Source organism: Prosopis cineraria, unplaced genomic scaffold, assembly GCF_029017545.1.
Source record: "Prosopis cineraria cultivar Desert tree isolate PC_DT_omini unplaced genomic scaffold, ASM2901754v1 PC8, whole genome shotgun sequence".
Lineage (NCBI taxonomy): Eukaryota > Viridiplantae > Streptophyta > Magnoliopsida > Fabales > Fabaceae > Prosopis > Prosopis cineraria.
The window spans coordinates 22150601-22171344 of NW_026555339.1; the positions used below are offsets into that span (position 1 = coordinate 22150601).

At 32.0% G+C, this 20744-nt stretch overlaps 1 pseudogene; it reads right to left on the minus strand.

Moving 5' to 3' along the window:
* Positions 1–193: 193 nt before the first annotated feature.
* On the minus strand, positions 194–20156 carry LOC129317463 (sugar transport protein 14-like; annotated as a pseudogene).
* Between the last annotated feature and the right edge of the window lie 588 nt (positions 20157–20744).

Genomic DNA, 20744 nt, shown 5'->3' on the forward strand with positions numbered 1-20744 from the left:
TTTACTGACTCTACTGAATAGTGTCCTCATTCCCATTGTATTCTATCTTTCGTAAAATTATACCATTGTAATTAATTCACATAAATAGAAAGTCACATATCTTACATTAGCTAGGCTGCCTTGCACGCACAATCAATCTACTCCATTGGAATATACAGGAATTATTCTTCATGGAATAGTACAGAGATAAGCACTAAGCAGTATTGTCAACGAACTGGGAAGGATCATCACCTTCAGTAAATCTTTTCCAGAACCAGTGGTTTTGAAATAGCAGATAAATCTCCTCGATCGGAACTTTCATTGTTTCGGGCAAGAGGAAGAATACGAACATGCTCATGATCACAATGAATCCTTCAAACAGCAAGAATATTCCATATCTGAGATAGCACAGTGACACTAGAAAGAATTGTGCCACCAATGCCGTGAAGATCATGTTCACACACACCACCACACTCTGTGCCGACGACCTTATCTCTAATGGGAAAAGCTCGCTCGGAACTAGCCACCCTAGTGGACCCCACGATCTTCCATAAGCCAACACAAACAAGAATATTACTATCACTAGAAATATACTTGTCCCTCTTTACAGGTCTTTCCCTTCACCAAACTCTAATGCTAAAACTACCGCTACTGCCACCTGCATATACATATATGTATACGAATGTATCGTTAACTTAATTTGTGATTGATGTCTATGGCTGTGTTTGGATTTCAGTTGGATATTATTGATTATGGAAAAAATTGATTACTATAATTGATTTAGAATATAATTGATTATGTTGTTTGGTATATAATTGATCTATAAAATTGATTTGTAAGATTGAATTTAATTAGAATTGAAAATATGGTAAAACTATAGTTTTGTAAAAATATATCCAAACACCCAAATTACATGTTAAAATCAATTATGAATCCTAAACCATGTTTTAAAAAAAAAAATCTGAACACCCATTATACATATCAAAATCAATTATGAACTCAAAAGCATAGTTTCTTAAAAAATTTCAAACATCTCCATACATGCCAAAATAAATTATGAACCTAGAACTATGGTTATCTCATAAGCTATTATTATATACTTTTCAATTCAATTTTTTAATTATACATTTTTCAAAAATTTACCCAAAAATCATATGTTTTCTTCATAATTGATTTTGATATAATAAGAAGTATTTGTATATTTTTTAAAAAAATCATGGTTTTGGATTCATAATTTTAGCATGTAAAATGGATGTTTGAATATTTTTAAAAAACATGATTTTGAATTCATAATTAATTTTAAAGTATAGCATGGGTGTTTCGATATATTTTTATAAAATCATGGTTTTGATTTCTAAAATTGATTCTAGATATTATCCAAACAGTAACGAAATGGTACTTTTTTATCAAAATTAGGGCTATTTAATAACACAGATATGAGTTGCGGGATTACCAAGTAGATTAACATTTCAGCACCAGCTTCCAAGAACAGGGCTCTTCTGCCAAACTTATCGACGACAGCCATTGAGATGAGAGGAGCCACAAGGAGGGCAACACTAGTAATAACAGATGAGTACAATGAAGCTCCATTCCCAAACCTTAAACTCTGAAAGATGACAGGAGCATAGAAGAGGATCAAATTATTCCCTGTTAGCTGTTGAAAAGCTGGGATAGCTATCCCTCCAATCACAAGCTGAGGTCTATTCCTTCTCAGCAACAAGTTTTGGAATGGATTCTTTATGTATTGAGCTTCTCGACTTGCCTCTACCATATCTTCAAATTCTGCGTCCACATTTGTGGTTCCTCTTATCTTCTCTAATATGATTCTTGCTACTTCTATCCTACCTTGTTCCACAAGTGATAGGGGACGCGGAAGCAGAATCATGCTAGTTTAGGGACAGAACACTGACACAATAAAAATACAAGAACAAAAAAAAAGAGACAAAATTTATGATGAAAATAAAGAAAGATATGAAATAAACAATGGGGTAATGATCAAGGAAAAGATCCTCTAGAGCAGCTACCTCTAGGAACCTCAACTTTTGAAGACACCACAAGAGTTGATCATGCTCTTGATCACATTTGTTTCTCACACGGGATGCCACCACAAAGCACTAAGGCTCACAAGAGTTATAAACTCTAAAATGAATATTTTCATTCAACTTCTATTCTGTTTACAAGAGGGAACATGCCTAATTTATATAGGCTCATAGAAAAGAATATTTCCTAGAATTAAAACCCTAATTTCCTAATACTAAAAAGAGAAATAATATAAAATAGTGATGAAATATTCAGCCACATAATTTAGGAGATGTGATCCTAAAATTATGGGATTACAAAATTTAGAAATTAATACTATAATTAATTCTAACTTTTGACTAGACTCAAAATAGGAAATCAAATCAAAGGACCATTAAAATAGGAAATAATTTAGGAGACAATCAAGGGATCATAAAGGATTTAAAATCATGCCACCCTTAACTTCTTCACTAGGGTTTCATGCCTCCTTGCTTACAAGAGGCTTAACTTGTAGTCTTCCTTGCATTGGGCTAAGGTTTGCATCTCTTGAGCTTGACTCTTCATGAGTTTAGATCTTAAGTATATTATACATGTATAGATGCTCTCCTTTGGGCTTGAGAGGAGTACCCTAATGCTCTTCAAGCTCTTGAACTTTTTGTACAAGACTGAATAAGGCTTGTTTCATGGCTTTAGTTCGGGCTCTTGTCATTGGACCTCCAATATGTTGTAATGGGTCTTTATATACGTTGGATTGAAAGTATTGGGCTCCTTCCATATCACCATGCTCATGATTATCATCCTCAAGCTTCATTGCCATTAATGCTATGTCATCCGTGCTATGGGATCCATCATTCCCTCCCAATTAGAAAGGATTCATCCTCGAATCTGCATAATCATATAAAGATAGATCAGAAACATTAAATGTGGCACTAACATTGCCATAAGAGCTAGGCAAATCAATCTTGTAAGCATTATCATTAATTCTTTCTAAAACTTGAAAAGGTCCATCTCCTTGAGCTTGAAGTTTAGACTTCCTTTGATTAGGAAATCTCTCTTTCCTTAAATGTAACCAAACCTAATCTCCAGGCTTAAAGATCACACATCTCCTGCCTTTATTAGCTTGGTTAGCATATTTCTCATTCTTTCGCTCTATGTTTGTTTTAACCTTAGCATGTAAGTCTTGCACAAACTTAGCTTTTTTCGTGCCACTAGTGTTAGCATGTTCAGAGAAAGGCAAAGGTAAAATATCAATAGGAGATAATGGATTGAAACCATAAACAGTTTCAAATGGAGAATAAAAAGTAAAAGAATGAATAGCCTTATTGTAAGCAAATTCAATATGAGGTAAACAATTCACCCAATTCTTCAAATTCTTCTGAATTATTGCTCTTAATAATGTAGTCATAGTTTTATTAACTACCTCAGTTTGACCATCAGTTTATGCATGGGAAGTAGTGAAAAAAAGTAACTTAGTCCCTAATTTATACCATAAGGTACGCCAGAAGTGACTAAGAAACTTCACATCCTTGTCACTCACAATAGTCTTAGGTAAACCATACAAATGAGCAATCTCTTTAAAGAATAAGTCAGCAATATTAACAGCATCATTAGTCTTAGCACAAGCAATAAAGTGTGCCATCTTAGAGAATTTGTCAACAACAACAAATATGGAATCTTTACCTACAAAAGATTTAGGCAATCTAATTACAAAATCCATAGAGATATATTCCCAAGGGTGAGAGGGGACGGGTAAAGGAGAGTAAAGTCTATGAGATTGGACCTTAGATTTTGCTTGTCTAAATTTAATACATTTATCACAAACAGATATGACATCTTTCTGCATGTGAGGCCAAAAGAAATGATCTGACAAAATAGCCAAAGTTTTCTCTACACCAAAGTGTCCCATCAAACCATCATTATGTGCTTCCTTAGTAAGCAACTCACGCATAGAAAAAATAGGAATGCATAATTTATTTTTCTTAAAAAGAAATCCATCAAATCTAAAGAAATCACCAAATCCATGATTTTCACAAGATTTTCAAATATTTTCAAAATCAGAATCAGTTTTATAAAGATCTTTTAGAATCGCAAAGCCAAGTAATTGAGCATGTAAATAGGAAAGTAATGTATACCTTCGAGATAAGGTATCGGCAACGATATTTTCTTTACCTTGCTTATGCTTAATCACATAAGAAAAGGTTTCAATAAATTTCATCCAGCAAGCATGTCTTTTGTTCAAATTACACTACAACAAAACAACACTTTTCTCTTGGAAATTTTCCAAAAGAAAAGTGAAGATATTCGAGAGAAAATTTATTTCTCTTGAAATTTCTCTCAAATAAAAAGAGTAAATTTTCATAGGTAAAAATATTTTCTCTTGTGATATTTTGAGAGAAACATATTCTCTCTAAAATTTTTGAGAGAACTATATTCTCTCCAAACTATCCGAGAGAACTTCTCTTGGGTTAACCCGAGAGAAATTTCTCTCGGGTAATTTTGAGAGAACATTTTCTTGGTATTTTCGGAGAGAACTTTCTCTCTAAATTATCTGAGAGAAATTTCTCTCAACTAATTCCGAGAGAAAGTTAGAAAGTTCTCTTAAAATTTTTTAAGAGAACATATTTCTCTCGGGCTAATTCGAGAGAAATCACGCATAGGACGTGTGCTACTTTGGTCACCCTCTCTCTCAGAATATTCCATGAGAAACATTTTCTCTTAGAAGTTTTTGAGAGAATTCTGTGAGAACATGACATTATATATTGATATCAATGTTGTTCCCTTTAGTCCTCTTCCCTATGACATTAACATTTCAACATTTTATAATAGCACCAATGCAATAGCACTAATTTTTTGACAGCCATTTTAAATAGATGTTTCCATAAAACTCTTTACAAGTTAATCAAAGTTATAATATATAACAAAATTACTAAAAATCCTAAACATCTACTCATAATCAGTATCATCATTAGACTCATCATCTGACCTATCATCACTACTAGACATCTCATCTTCTTAGGCATCGATTACAGGAACACTATGACTGGTGGAGGCCTTAAATTGAGCCATCATTTTCTTCAAAAACTTTTGATTTTGTGATAGGTTATCTCTAAATTTCTTTTCTCGAGCTTTATGTGTGGCTTTCATTTCTCTCATTTCTTCTTGTTAGGCCTCCATTCTAGCTACGACATTAGCCAAACTTTCTTCATAACTTTTGATTTTTTTCACCTAACTTTTGTTGAAATATGTCCTCCATACGACGCCTTAACTGTGTAAGTTCACCATAATTGGATGTAGTTGAGCTATATGAGTTGAGAAGACCAACTTGCTCTCCTAATCCAAAACAATGCCCTTTTTTACTTGCCTCCCACAGCTTTGATCCATAAAGTGGAATCAGACTCAGATAATGTAGGGTCTTAACTATCACGAAGTTGCTCAAAGAGTTTCTGCATTAATGAAGAATAATAAATCATTAATTATCAAAATTTGCAATTATATAAACAAACTTAAAATAACTCACTTATGTTTGTTCAGCTCTCTCAGAAATCCATCCCCTTTTTTTTCATCATATTGAGTTTTTTAAATACCTCAGGAAGATGGACCTTGTGGCCACACTCATCTTCCTGTAAAATTCCAACAAAAGAAATTAGAAATTCATAAAATAATAAAAAAGTAAAGAGCATGTGACAAATGTTTACCATCTTTCTTTTATAATCTGAAAGTGACACTCAACCACCTCGATGTTTGCAGTATCCTGGACCTTTTGCACGATTTGCCTTGTTGGTGGTGGATTTTTTTCTTGAACTCTTCACTGTTTCAATATATTTCTAAATCCTTTCTTGGTTTTTCAAGCATCCAACCACCTTTACATTTTCCACTATGAATGTGTCATAGTGATGAATGAAAGATTGAACTAGCTCTCTTCTTCCATATTTGATAGATTGCCCCATCAAAAGCAAGATCCCAAGCAAATCTTAATTACATAAATGTTAAAGATTGTTAGATAAATATGATAAATAAGGATTGAATATAACTTTAACAAAAATTCTCACCTCGAATTCTCCAAACCATAACTTCTTGACATCAGTTGGAACTTTTTTAAACTCAGGCTATCCATGCTCATATTTACTTTTAATTATTTCAGAAAAACCAGATATAGTTGGAGCATGAGGAAAGAATCTATGAAAAATAATAGTCATCAAAATTAATAGCAATGACCTAATAACTATTAATATAAATAAAGTTATCTAAAGAAATACTTACTCATTAGAACCATACGGCCTAATAACTAAACGACTATCATTTGCTCTTGACCCAGCATTAAGAAGCATAAAACTATTAGATGAGTTTATTTTGTGGCTCACCATATTTGGTGAATTCCTATCAGAAGGTGTATCAGAAAGAGGGGAAGGACTACAAGTCGTATGAATGTGCTGAGATGTAGAGGAGGGTGATGATATATGCTCATGATGTATAATAGGTGGAGAGTTTATACCTTGTGATGATGATAGGTGCCTAGATGCTAAGGGTCGAGGTGGTCTCTCTTTGTATAGACCTTTTCCTTTTTTGTCCTTATTCCTTCATGAATCTGACATCTAAAACATGAAAAAAAAAATATAAGTTAAAGACAATTAACACAAATAAAGAAGGCAAAAAATGTAATAAATAATAGTAAGTTAAATAACATGATTTACCAATATTTTATCAATCATTAGATAAATAAAAATCATTGGAGGTTCCTCCTCAATTTCAGATGAGTCAGTATGAATTAAGTCCTCATCAGAACTTTCATCAATTGCTTCATCACTGGTAATCTCCCTCACGCTTATGCCACTGACTTCTTCAATATGGACAGTATTATCTCTTAGGTTTGCCTTAACTTCAAATGGCATATCATCACCCTCAATCAACTGAGGAGGATTATTGGCTTCATCTTGAAATGGTGCTCCATAACGATAATCAGGTGCATCAACTATATTCCTTGCTTTTGTCTTTATCACAACAAGCCAATCTTTTTTTTTTAGGAGTTAATTTAGGATATTATGTAAAACATACTTGTTTAGCTTGTTGGGTAAAGATAAAATCATCATTCCCTATATATCTTTTTTTTGGAATGAACATCTACAATTCCATATTTTGGATGAACTCGAGTCCCACAACTTGTAGGATCATACTACATGCATTTGAAGATTGTCAAGTACCAAGATAGGTCACCGGTGAAATCTAATTGTATAATCTCATTCAACACACCATGATAAGAATATTCAACTCCATTATGACTTATTCCCTTAACACTTATATCACTATTATTGGTCTTCCTTCCTTCTGCCCAAGAAGCTGTGTGAAACTTATAACCATTCACTAGATATTGATCGAATGTAAGCACATGTGTCTTAGGACCCCAAGCTAAAGAAATTAGCAACTTATCTTGTATCCCATTTTGAGGATTTAAATCTATTTGAAAAAAGTAGAACAAATAGTTATTTTCTTTCAAAATGTGAGAATAATTGAAAAGATTTTAAAGATAAGGAATTCAACTTACATAATTTATGAATCAATCAGGAAATTCATTGATATCACCACTTGATTGCTCATAAGAACTGTATTAGAACATAAACTAATCAACTACATGATATAATTGAGAATGTGAAGTAGCAAATATGTACATTATATCAAAGACTGAATATTCATACTTGAGGAAAGGTTTGACTTCAGGAGTATTGAGAAGAATATACATTGTTATGGCAGCTTGCTCTTTTGAAGTAAGAAGATGAGTGTTTTAAGTTATTTTCTCAAAAGGCCACCCCAAATAATTGAAGATAGAAATAGAAGAATAATCATCGCATTCACCACCATCATCATAACATCTAAGTTGTATGGATTTTGGAGATCACGCCAGTAGGGTAGATCCTAAAATATACTACATTTAGTCCAATTATGTTCTACTAGATACCTTTCTAATCGCATGTTTGTTTATCAATTATTTTTAGGAATCCCCTAACTTGATCGTACAATTCATCTCCTGAATACCTTGATGGAGGTGGTGAATTCTCTATAACATTTTTTTGAAAACTCTGTTTGTTCCTCCTATAAGCATGATCCTCAGGCAAGAATTGCCTGTGACAATCAAAATAACTAGTTTTTCTGCCATGTTTTAAATGAAAAGCTTTTGAAAAACCCATGTAAATTGGACATCCTAATAGCCTTGATGTCTGCCAGCCACTTAACATGCCATAAGCCGAAAAGTCATTTATAGTCCATAGAAGGGCAGCTCTTAAAGTGAAATTTTGTTTTGAAGAAATATCATAAGTTAGAACACCATCTTGCCAAAGCATCTTCAGCTCATCAATAAGAGGTTGAAAGAAAACATCAATTGTACTCTTTAGATTGCTTGGCCCAAGTATTATGATTGTTAGGAACATGTACTCATGTCACATACACATACCAAGGGGAAGATTATAAGGAGTAATAATTACTAGCCAACATGAGTATGGTCGTGAACCCAAGCCAAATGGAATGAAACTATTAGCACAAAGCCCCAACCTAATGTTTCTTGGCTTTGATGCAAATTCTGGATAAGCTTGATCAAAATGCTTCCATGAACTCTCATTTGATGGGTGGGACAACACACCTTCTTCATGATGTTTGTCAATGTGCCAACTCATATACTTAGCAGTGGCATTAGATGAAAATAACCTTTGTAGTCTTGGAACAAGTGGTAAATACCACATTTGTTTAGCTGGGATCTCCTTATTTATCCTCCCTTTTCTCACTCTTTCTTCCTTAAACCTTAATTCCTTACAAAATTGACATGATTTATCCTTAATTGCATCACCATAGTACAAAATACATCCTTTTACACAACAATCAATCTTTTGATAACCACAACCAAGTTGTCCAACCAATTTCTTGGTTTGATACAAGTTTGTAGGCATGCGATGATTAGCAAGCAATATCTCATTTATTAATATGATGATTTCATCAACACATATACTTGAGACATTATAATCAGACTTAATACTCAATAACCTGACAACTACTGACAACATAGTATGATTTTCACATCCATCTCACAATGAAGACTGTGAAGCATGAAGCATGTCATAAAACTTTGCAGAATTGGGATTAGGATCCTCCTTAAAAACAGAATGTTCATTAAATGATGGCCCAGCTACATCCATAACCATTTGCTCATACAGATTGGAGCTCATGCGAATGTTGACATCAATTAGAGCTACTTAGGGATGTTCTTCTCCATGGCAATGGCAATAATAGTAATCTTTTGTAAATCCTTTCCTATATAAATTCTTTCTAACATCATATGGTATGTGTTGCTTCAAATTTCTACATGATACATATGGACATCTTATTTTTCTTCCTTCATCCCCTTTGCCAGTAAACCTAATAAATTCCTCCACCCCATAAAGGAACTCATCAGTATGCTTACCTCTTTCATCCACTCTATTATATACCCAATGACAATGCTCGGGAGGTTCCATCTAACAAGATAAATTAGTTAAATATGTATATAACCCATTATTTCACCACATATTCTTTTGAACTACATAAGATAGCTCTATTTATGAACTACATGCTAACATAGAAGTTTTATTCAGCAGCACTTAAAACATATTGTTACATGAAAAAGTTAAGAGCACATGTTCATTATTAGAAGTTTTGAACAAATAATATGTGTAGTAACTTAAAACATAAAAAAAAAATAATGTGCCTTTTAAAAAAAATAAAAATTTTTAACAAATCATGTGCCTAATTTTCACTTAGAAGCTTAAAACATAAAAAAAATTGTGCAAAAAGTTAAACTCATAAATTAGACAAATGTACCTTATATCCTTATGCTTCACAAATGTTGTCAGCTTAAAGGAAGATAAAAAGCATAGCCATAGTTCTTTCTTCCCTAAATGCTTGCAAAATTTATAAATTGGTCACTTTTTAATTGAAAATTATTCTACTAGACAATAATTAATATTCTTAGATTATGACAGGGGATTCAAATGAAAACAACCATAAACTTAGGATGCGCTTAAACTATATTAATGAGTCCTCACATGAAATCATTAACTTAAGTAATTTTTTGTTTAATCACTAAGTCAAGTATTAACTAAATTAAAATTACACACAAACACATACATCTATAGAATTTTTGAACCTTAAAAATAAGAAATAAATAGAACAATACCTAGCTTAATTCTGTAGTTACTATTTAGTTACTATTTTATCAAATTGATAAATTCTAGACTATTTGATAGAGATTGTTGACTAATTATGTATATCTTTTTGGCTTAATTTTAGGTGTAATTTACTTGGGAAACATAAATTAGAACATGATAAAATATGAAAATAATTGTTTTTTTTTTGGTAAAAAGGGAGACAGTGCTTAAGTTGAAAAAAATTAGAACATCCTACTTCAAATTAGAACATAATACTTCAAATTACAACATTTGTAGTGAAGCTTGATATAGTAAAAGAAAGGCGAATATAATCCTTTAAACACTCATTAACATGTGTTTATAATATTGCAGATAGGACAAATTTTATTGTTTTTTATTATGATTCAGCTAGAGACCTCAAGAACTTCATTATAGGTCCAATCTAAAATAACAAAGGTGACAAAAGTAGAACAAAGTCTTCAGGGACCACTTGATGGATGCATCATTCCTATGTCCATTATTTCTTCTCTACCTCTCTTCTTCTTTTTGAAATAAAGGATATTATATTAATAAAAGAATAAAAGAGAAACAATTAAAATGAAGTTTAAAAGCTATATGAGATTCCTGAAAGTTCAAACACTACAAAGTTGGGCAAGTGAGTAAAACATGCGTGTAAAAAGGATAAAAAAACAAAGTTGGTGGGGGCCAATTCATTGACATGGAAAGCAAAGAAGACAAAAGAAAGTTCAAGCACAGTTCATTTTATTATCAATACCCAACAAGAGCCTAACAAATTTAAAACCCCAATCTTCTCTCTCCCTTTTTTAGCTCTGTACAATCCACGAATAAATATAGTTTCACTCCACTATCCTATTTTCTTTTTCCTAATCTTCAAGTCTCTCTCTCTCTTTCGCATACACACAAACACATACAGGATATTATATAAGAAGAAAACATGTGCAGAAATATATAGACTCAAATACCCAAAATGGATTAGGGGAAAAACAGTACCTAACAGATTGATGGAGGAACTCGAATGATAAAGCTCTCTATCTACTGATGCGAGAACGCTGAAGGCAAAAAAAAAATGGAGGAGCTACAGTGGAGGAAGAAGGTGAGGAGAGATGAAGAGGAAAGGATGACCTATAAGAGAAAGGCAGCAGGAGTGAGTGATAGAGGGGAGGGAAATGAAATTCTACAGTGAAAGTGAAAGTGAAATTAAGGATTTCAGATATAACTTGAAATTCTTTTTTTCTTTTTTTCAATTGCTTCACATTTAACTGTTTTTTTTTTGTACCAGCAAAATAAAAAAAATTAGACTTCTGGAGTTTTGAACTCAACACGTGAGGGATATAAATAATAATTTATTATCACCAATTGAGCTATAGCACCATGTACTCATTATCCCACGCATAATTATATAAATACACACACACACACAATAATCCTAAACTATTATATTTATATAAAAATCCTTATTAACAATGAAAATTATTAAAATATTATTTATTTTACATTATTTTATACATAAAAGCTCATTATTTATATTTCAATATTACAATTGAGAAACTACTATTTATCAACTTCTTCCCTTAAGCTTCTTTCTTCTTAAATTTCTTTTATAAAAATAACATACTAAATATTGCATCTCAAACTATAAGATAAAATGACGCAAGATTACATATAACAAAATACCACCAGTATTCTTTTATAAGTTGGGACCAAGAGAATATAATACAAGATATGTATACCTATGTGCACGCATGCGCATGACAATAAATGCAAAACATACACTATTTCACACATATTACAAGTAATTAATTAAACAATTATCACTTATATATTTCACCTTATGAACTAGGACAAACAAGTTATTAGTGCAATGTCTATATCATTATGCAATAGGTTATAACACATATGAACAACAATATATTTAATTTATTTTCTATTGTTTTAATATTACAAATCCTTAAATCAAATATAAGATTTTTTTTATATATATTCACAACTTAAAATGATGATTAGTTCCTGGTTAATATTTCACAAGTAATTTAATTTAATTTACTTTTAAAAAAATATATATACTTCAATGGTAACAAAAATCATTATAATTTGAAAAATAAAAAAATAATTCCTCTTAGAAAATTCTAAGAGAAAATATCAAAGTTTTCTCAGAATAATCTAAGAGAACATTTCTCTCAGAAGTTTCGAGAGAAATTTAAGCATTTCTCAAACATTACTGAGAGAAATATTTCTCTCATATTATTATGAGAGAAAATATTATATAGAATTTTTTTTATAATTTTTTCTGAGAGAAACTTCTCTCGATTACTTCTGAGAGAACAATTTTTCTGGGATTATTTTGAGAGAAAATATTAAGGTTCTCTGAATAATTTGAGAGAAATCTTCTCTCTGATTTATCCGAGAGAAACATTATACAAATTTTTTTACAATTTTTGTTTTTTATTTATTATTCTACCAAATGTTTCTCTCGATATTGTTCAAGAGAATAAATTCCTACCACAGCGCGCTTACTTTCTCTCACGTTTCTCTCAGATTTTCTCTCTATTTCATAAACTGAGAGAAAATTCATGAAAACATTCATATAAGAGATTTCCCGGGAGAAAATCATAGAGAATGTCTCACCTTATTAGTTTTGAGAGAAATATACTGTTTTGTTGTAATGTTACCTTGAGACTTAAGAAACTTTAAACTTTTATGATCAGAATGAATGATGAATTTCTTGGGCCACAGATAATGTTGCCATGTTTCTAAGGCCCTCTTTAGAGCATAAAGCTTTTTGTTATAGGTGGAATAATTCAAAGCTGCACCATGAAGCTTTTCACTGAAGTAAGCTATGGGCTTAGAATCCTGTATTAAAACAGCACCTATACCAATACTAGAAGCATCACATTGAATTTCAAATGCTTTAGAAAAATTAGGCAAAATAAGTAAATGGGTATTAGTCAATTTATCCTGCAGGGTTTGGAAAGCCCTTTCTTATGTTTCACCCAATTTGAAGGTCACATTCTTCTTAACAAGTTCACTAAGAGGGGCAGCAATGCTAGAGAAATCCCTAACAAATCTCCTACAAAAGATTGCTAAGCCATGAAAGCTTCTTACTTCACTTACATTCTTAAGGGTTGGCCATTCACAAATAGCCTTAACTTTCTCCTTATTCACACGAATTCCCTGTAATCCAACAATAAATCTCAAAAGATAACAGAGTCCATGTAAAAGAAATACTTTTAAAATTAGCATATAGCTTATATTCCCTCAAGGTGTCAAACACATTTTTAGATGATTCATATAATCAGTCAAAGATTTACTATAAATCAGAATATCATCAAAGTAAACCACAACAAACTTGCCTATAAACTTTCTAAAAACATGATTCATTAATGCCATAAAAGTACTAGGAGCATTAGTCAAACCAAAAGGCATAACTAACCATTCATATAATCCAATTTAATTTTAAAGGTAGTTTTCCATTCATCACCCTCTTTCATACGAATTTAATGATAACCACTTCTAAGATCAATTTTAGAGAAGATAGATGCACTGTGCAATTCATCAAGCATATCATCAAGTCTAGGGATAGGGTAACGATACTTTACAGTGATTTTGTTGATTGCTCTACAATCAACACATATCCTCCAAGATCTGTCCTTTTTTGGCACCAAGACAACAGGGATAGCACAAGGGCTAAGGCTCTCATGCACAAAGCCTTTCATCATCAATTCCTCTACTTAGCACTAGATCTCCTTAGTCTCTTCAAGGTTAGCCCTATAAGTAGGCTTATTTAGAATAGTAGCTCTGGGCAAGAAATCTATCCTATACTCAATTCCTCTTAAGGGAGGAAGTCCATCAGGAATTTCATCAAGGAATAGATCTCCATAATCCTGCAATAAAGAGACAACACTAGAAGGCAAAGTGGGGTCAAGAGTGTCAGTAGAAAAATAAATATTCTTGGAAATTACAATAAGAGCTTACTCACTCATCAAAGCCTCTTGAATCTCACTTTTCCCACACAATAATATTTCTTTTCACTATTTTCCTTCACTCCCACTATTATATTTTTTACTTTTCTCACCTTCTCACCACTCTTTTTTCCTTTCTTCTAATTATTTTCAAGTAAAGTAATACTCTCTTTCTTTTCTCTCTCACTCATGCCACAATCAAGGAGATCTCTCCTTTGCTTGTAATCTTTAGTTGATCTTTATAGGCTTGGATAGACCTAAGAGGATTTAATATAACAGTCTTGCCTTTAAAAGGCACCTTGTAACAATTTTTAAAACCATCATGAGTAGCCTTACTATCAAACTACTAAGGCCTACCTAATAACAAGTGTCTAGCAAGCATAGGGGCTATATCACATAATACTTCACAAGTATAAATCCTAACAGAGAAAGTAATTAATACTTGCTTAGAAACTCTAATTTCAGCACAATCATTCAACCATTGCAATTTAGGGTTTAGGGTGTGGAATTAAGGGTAGAGATAATTATCTACAAGTAAAGTGCTAACTACATTAGTGCAACTACCACCATCAATTACCATGCTACACACTTTCTCTTTGATAAAGCATCTAGTGTGAAAGACATGCTCATATTGTTCATGTTCATCATCTTCCTTTGGTTGAATATTAAGAGCTCTTCTTGCCACCAAGATAGGGTCAACTATGCCATTGCATTTAAGCTCATCATTTGATTCATAGAAGGTAGAATCATCATCAACATTATCAGCATCATCTTTATCACTTTCATGCACATTATTATAGCCACCATCATCTCTCAAGATCATAACTCTTTTATTGCTACAATCTCTCGCCATGTGGCCCACACCATGACATTTGAAACACTTAATAGGAGAAGTGTTAGATGAATAAGAAGGTTTAGGGCTAGAAGTTTTACCCTCGTACTTGGTCTTTATTTCTTCCTTGGCCAGGGATGTATCTTTGGCTTTGGAATCCTTCCATTTGGAAGTTGTCTTAGAGTCTTTCCAAGAGGATTTGGAATGTTTGTTCTTATTTCTCTGCTCCAACTTTATAGCCTTGTGTATGAGCTCTTTCTTGTCCACAAAAGTGTACAAGTCAAGCTTATCTCTCAACTCTGGCCTTAAGCCATCCATAATTCTTGACATTGCTTCACGTTCATTTTCTTGAATGTTTGCACGAAACTTTAAGATATTCAACTCGTGCACATACTTCTCCACTGTCATAGATCCTTGAGAAAACATTATCAATTTTCTATTCAGCTCTGTGTAGTAGTAGTTGGGGACATAAGCCTTTTTCTAATACCTTTTAAGCTTCTCCCATGTTTTAATGGGCTTTTTCCCAAGTTGGCTTCTTTTGTACTGCAAATCTTGCCACCAATAAATAGCATAGTCAGTGAAATTCAAAGAAGCAGTTTTTACCTTCCTTGACTCAGACAAATCAAGAGTCATAAAAATTTAGTCCATCTTCATTTCCTAATCAAGGTATTTTTCTGAATTGTTGCTACCCTTGAATGAAGGACACTTTACTTTTTAGTCCGATAAGTCAACATCACGCTTTAAGAATTTCTTTCCCTTAGGAGAAGGGGGCTCTTCATACTCTTCATCATCACTGGGGGTCTCCGCTTCTTTCCTTTAGAAGAGGAAGTCTCTGGCTTATCTTTATCCTTTATATGAAACCTATGATCAAATTCTAAGTGAAACTACTGCAACTTTGTTTTGATAAGTTCTAAAATAGAGTTCATATTAATACTAGGGGATTCATCCTTATTTCTCATGTTCATAGAAGCACTAGAATCATATAAGATAAAAAGGGTCCTCACACACACAAACTCACATGTTTACTCTCAAGATAAATGAAGTCACTTGTGTTTCACAAAAAAATTAATGGCTTTTTTTTTAATGATGAAAAACACACTTGCCTTTTACCACTCACTAAGCTTGTGGATAGAATCTAATGGTGAAATCAAACACAAATCAAGAAACTAAGAAACAATCAAGTGAATATCTTCTAAATTAAGGAAACTAGAAAACAAGCACAAGATGAAAAAAGGATTTTTTTTTTTTTTGCAATTTTGAAACAAATAGGAAAGTAAAATTTTTAAATAAAATTAAAATTGCTAAAGGAAAAACCACACATGACGAAAAAAATAAGAAAGAAATAAATAAAAATCAAAGAGTCAAATACTCAAAGGCAAAAATAAAAAACTAAATAAAATAAGAGAGTAGCACAAATAGCAAATAACAGAGTAGAGAATTTGAAAAGTGCTACCAAAAATTAAAAATAAGAAAGTGATCAATGTATAAGACTTTCTTATCACCCAAGTTGACTTTTCTCTTTAGGCAACCTCTTGGTGACTTGGAGTTCAAGAATAGCCTTTTTCTACAGTCATAACTCACAGCAATATATTTTTTTTGTAATTTTTTTTAATTTTCAGATTTTTTTTCTTTTTTTCAACACACTAACACTTTTTTTGCCCTTTTTTTGCACGAATTTCTAGGTTTTTTTAAGGCTAATAAAATGAAAACTCACATAAGATGAAAAAGTCACAAAGATGAAGAAGAAAAAAACCAAAAGATAGAAGTAGATGGGGTAGATAAGAGATGATCACAAAAAGAAATAACTCCAGATGAAAAAAAAAGAAATGACAAGAATTTGAACCAAAACTAGCAACCAAAGCTCTGATGCCAATCTGATAAGAGACGCAAAAGTAGAATCGTGCTAGTTTAGGGTCAGAACCCTAACACAACAAAAACATAAAAACAAAAAGAAAGAGACGAAATTTATGATAAAAATAAAGAAAGATATGAAATAAATAATTGCATAATGATCAAGAAAAAGATTCTATAGAATACCTACCTCTAGAAACCTCAACCTTCAAAGACACCACAAGAGTTAATCACGCTTTTAATCACGTCTGTTTCTCACATAGGATGCCACCACAAAGCACTAAGGCTCACAAGAGTTATAAACTCTAAAATGAATAATTTCATTCAATTTCTATTCTGTTTACAAGAGAGAACATGCCTAATTTATATAGGCTCATAGAAAAGAATATTTCCTAAAATTAAAACCCTAATTTTCTAATACTAAAAGGAGAAATAATATAAAATAATGATAAAATATTCAGCCACATAATTTAAGAGATGTGATTCTAAAATTATGGGATTATAAAATTTAGAAATTAATACTATAATTAATTCTAACCTTTGACTAGACTCAAGATAGGAAATCAAATCAAAGGATCATTAAAATAGAAAATAATTTAGGAGACAATCAAGGAATCATAAAGAATTTAAAATAACGCCACCCTTGACTTCTTCACTAGGGTTTCATGCCTCCTTGCTTGCAAGAGGCTCAACTTGTAGTCTTCCTTGCATTGGGCTAAGGTCTGCATATCTTGAACTTGACTCTTCATGAGTTTGGATCTTAAGTACATTATACACGTATAGATGCTCTCTTTTGGGCTTGAGAGGAGTGCCTTAATGCTCTCCAAGCTCTTGAACTTCTTGCACAAGATTGAATAAGGCTTACTTTATGACTTTAGTTCGAGCTCTTGTCATTGGACCTCCAATATGTTGTAATGGGTCTTTAGATACGTTGGATTGGAAGTATTGGGCTTCTTTCATGTCACCATGCTCATGATTACCATCCTCAAGCTTTGTTGCCATTAATACTATGTCATCTGTGCCATGGGGTCTATCAACGAGACTGTTTGGTGTCTCTGGGCACAACACGCCTCCTATGAACATTAATGTTGCAGGAACTGTGGCTAAACCCAAAGACAATCTCCATCCCCATGGATGTAGCTGCTCTGTGCCGTAGTTCACTAGGGTTGCTACAAGAATTCCCAAACAAGTTGTTAACTGAAATAGTTGGTTCACTGCTCCTCGTACTTTCGCTGGAGACATTTCAGAAAGATACAATGGAACGGCCTGCATATTTTTGTTTTCCAACAATTAAATAATTAACTTGGACAAATATGATTAGTACGTTGTCTATTATTGATTCACCCACATTAACATGCACCGCTTATGCTATAATTCCCATAACATGGAATGTGGTTCGGGTAGAATTTTCAAATTTTCAATTTTAACCTTTCTCTCAAAATCATATATATATATATATGAAAAAATATACTTTTAATCCTCTAACTTTATATAAAGTTTTAATTTGATTTTTTAATTTTGTAAAGTACTTCCTCTAATCCTTATTATAGTACACTTTTAATTATTTCACACATCTTCAGAAAAGTTTTTTTTTTCTTGATATCATAAAAAAGTAAAATTTATTTTTACCCTTGACTTTAAAAAATAATACAAGCACATTAAATATATTTACACCAATCAAGAAATTAGGGGGTAAGATTGGAAAAAGTGATTTAATTGTTGCAAGGTGTCTTATATTTTGAACCAAAAATTATTTTTAGAAGATATCTTATAAATAGGAATGGAGAGAGTTTTTTTTTAATCATTTAACCTTAACATTGTGAGTTTCAAATGAATGATTATATTTTTGTATCAATCATTATTATTTTAAAAAAATTAAACTTAATATATCAATATTTAAGAATGTTTTGTCAATATTTAAAAGATCAATAAAAAATTTTCTTGGAATAAAATTGATAGTGTTAGAGTTAAAGAACTAAAAAAGTTTTATAAAATTAAGGAATTAAAATAAAATGTTGTGTAAATTTAAAAGATTAAATGTCTACTTTAACCTCTCTCTATATATATGTATAGGTTTAATACTTTTGACTTTAAACAAAAAATGATCTTCAATTTGTGTACTGAGAACAGTGGATGAACAAACTTGGTTACCAAATCCAATGCCGACGCCATGGAGGATACGACCAATGAGCAACATGGCGATGTTCATTGCAGCTGCATTGATGATAGCTCCGATGAAGAAGCTTATAGATCCGACGATGATGCTGGCTTTTCTACCTTTATTCTTTGTTAAACTTGAAGCAAAAAATGTCGAAACCAAAGCCGCCGCAAAGTAAAGAGAAGAAGTGAACAATGTCAATATCTGATCATCGTATTTACAGTAATCTGTCTCTTTAAGATGCGCGTGCTTGTTCGCATACACACGTGGGAAGAACTCTCGCAGAAAATCATCCATCGATGTCACGCCACCTTCGCAAATATATAATAATTAAATCATGAATAAACCATACGTACGCGACTAACCTTTGAGTAATTAATTACATGCAACTCTCACTTAGGATAATTAATTACTCCGAGGTTCATTAACATTAATATTATATTGTCATTCTCTTAAATTCAGTTGTCTTAATTAATTGTATTGAGTAGGACTTTAAAGTAATTCTCTCATTAATTAACTCTCTCTTTCTCTCTCTCTTTCTCTCTCTCTCTCTCTATATATATATATATTATATGCATGAAGAGAAATTCTTGGATAGACCCATGGTCCATGACATTCATATGATAATAGAGTGAGAAAAGACAAAAAATTAAATAGGCATTTTATTATAAAAGTAAAGTCATTAAAAATAATGACACATACTCCCTCTGTTTTTATACATAGGAGAAAAAAAGCTATATCACTCATTTTATCCTTGTATTTATTAACCTAATTCTTTAAGTAAATTTATTTATCATTCATCATGAAGTACATTGACAATTGGGACTAAGGTTAAAAAAGGAAATATAATATACATTTTTATGAGGATGAGGACTTTATTGATGTGTGAATTTTTTCTAAAAATTATGTATGAGGATTGGAGGGAGTAAGATTTTATTTGACTGAATTAGTGCAATTTAATTGGATGCACCATCAATGACAAAAGGCACCGGATCTGTCTAAAAGTTTCTTATATATGAGCAGGATCAACTCACCGGAGACGCCAAGATCACAGCCGAAGAGAGACCACCCATAGCGCCCACGATGCAAGAGAAGATGAAGAAGCTTGTAATCTTGTGTTCATAAAGATGAGCCCTTTTGGCTCCTGCATTGGTAAATCCTCCACCAGCCATTAATACTTCTTACCAATATTTTCTTCGTAATTAATGTGAATGTTTGGGTCACCTCATGGATGATCTATGGTTAAATACTAATGTATTTGTAATAAGGATAGAATTTGAAAACAGAAAATGGTTAAGTTTGAGTCATTACAGTTTGTATATAGCTTTCATAAAACCTTACTTAATAAGATCCAGTGAATACCTCTGAATCAAACATGTTTATCATTAACAGTGCTGATATCTTATTTTAGGCCTCATTTCCCATATAATCATGCATTTTTTCATGTACAAACTTTAAATTTGTTTTGCATTCTTAATAGTGCCATAAATAATTAATCAATAAAGCTTTTGATCTAAGCACTCAAATCAATAATAAAAAATGAACTCAAAAAAAATGTTAAAAAAATATGATAGCCACAGAACCAGAATTAAGAAATGGATAAATTGGCCGGTTGAAAAAAATTTGTGCCCAGAAAATATGAATTAATTTTTTTGAAAATTTGGGAGTGTGGCAGTTCACATTGATATACAAGAGGTTTATCATTAATATGTAACAGTATATCATTGACAAATATAATAAATCAGTCATAATACAAAATA